The sequence below is a fragment of the Saccopteryx bilineata genome, chromosome 4, assembly GCF_036850765.1.
Source record: "Saccopteryx bilineata isolate mSacBil1 chromosome 4, mSacBil1_pri_phased_curated, whole genome shotgun sequence".
NCBI classification, from domain to species: Eukaryota; Metazoa; Chordata; class Mammalia; order Chiroptera; family Emballonuridae; genus Saccopteryx; species Saccopteryx bilineata.
Genome location: NC_089493.1, coordinates 46,501,408 through 46,502,872, shown reverse-complemented (window position 1 = coordinate 46,502,872; position 1,465 = coordinate 46,501,408). Strand labels below are relative to the sequence as shown.

At 41.5% G+C, this 1,465-nt stretch overlaps 1 non-coding gene across 1 annotated transcript; it reads right to left on the bottom strand.

The window, feature by feature from the left end:
- Positions 1–1,042: 1,042 nt before the first annotated feature.
- Positions 1,043–1,145, bottom strand: LOC136336728 (small nucleolar RNA U13). Its single transcript, XR_010731552.1, has one exon. It is a non-coding gene; the product is annotated as a small nucleolar RNA U13 (small nucleolar RNA).
- Positions 1,146–1,465: the final 320 nt, after the last annotated feature.

The following is a 1,465-nucleotide window of genomic DNA, read 5'->3' as shown; positions in this document are numbered from 1 at the left end:
AACCCCAAGCCTCCTGCACTCCCCGAGGGGCCAGCAGTGCTTCAAAGAGCATGGCGGTGGCGGCGGCACCTCACTGCTGGGATTCCTTTCTGTTTGAACAGCTTCCATTGCTCACTGCTGATCAGTAACTCAATGATTCATTAAACACACAAACAATGAGTGAATCTGTTCCATTAGCGAGGACACCTGTTGATCTCAGACATTCTCAGCTGAGCTCGGAAACCCGAACAACAGAATGCCTGCATCCGTGGAGTGCCCCGTCCCTACTTGATGGCATGTTAGAGCAGGAAGAGCGGAGTCCCGGCTTTGCCAGTGCTTTTATACTCTTCCTTTCATCTGGCGGAGGGCTGCGAGAATACGCTGTGGAACACAATGCCCCTCTCTATAATCAGCTGGAAAACTCCAAGAGCTTGGTCATTATCGAGTTCTTAGGTTTTCAGAATGAGACAAAGAGGAGAGTGGGAATATCTGCACCCTTTCGCCTGCAGGTGCCAGGGCAACGGAATTTACCAAGAGCTAAACAAAAACAAAAACAAAACAGAAAAGATTCAAAACAAAGCAAAGGAAACTATCCGAAAAAGCAAGTCTTTTGGATTGGGCAAAGAAAAGAAAAGAAAAGAGAAAATAATTATGGATACACACAGTAGAGTGGTGATTGCAAAGGGAGGAGTGAAGGGAGGTGGGGGAAGGTGGAGGGGGATAAATGGTGATGGAAGGTGACTTGATCTGGGGGAACGAACACACGATAGAGCGTACAGAGATGTGTTATAGAATTGTGCACCTGAAACCTGTATACTTTTGTTATCCAGGGACTCCAGTAAATTCAGTTAAAAAGAAAAGCAATCCTATTGATTGCAATGACCTCTTCTCTTCCCTGGAACTAATACAGTTTCTTTGTTACTTACCTTCTGATTCCTGCAGCTGTCCCAGGTATTTAGGAACTGGTCTACAAGTGTTTACTAGCTTGTTATAAATCAAGAAGACTGACATCCTATAAAGCTGAATGACTAAGGTAAGTTTTCTTTAAAAAAATTTTTTTTCACATCCGACGGGGAATGTGCCCATGTGGTAACAAGGGTGAGGGAGGCATGTGTCAAACAAGAGTGTGAACATCCAGTCATCACACTTATGAACTACAAAAGGATCTGAGTGAAGTTTCTAATGTAGGTATCACACAGTCAACAAAAGTTGACATCTTATTTAAAAGTTGATATTTTGTTATGTTATAACTAATTCCTCCCATTATTATAAGAAAGAGGAAAGCTTTCATAAGGTTTGTTTGGAGCCTGAAAGTTGTTTCATACCAGGAATAAGGAGACATATAATCTTCCTTCAAATGAACATTAAATTGCCTCTTTAATGTGGATTTAGTTTTTGAATGTCAAAATTATCATGTTTGTACTGCATACTTCAGAATCAGTATGTTTCAGTATCTCTCCAGTGACACTTTCATTGAAATATTTGA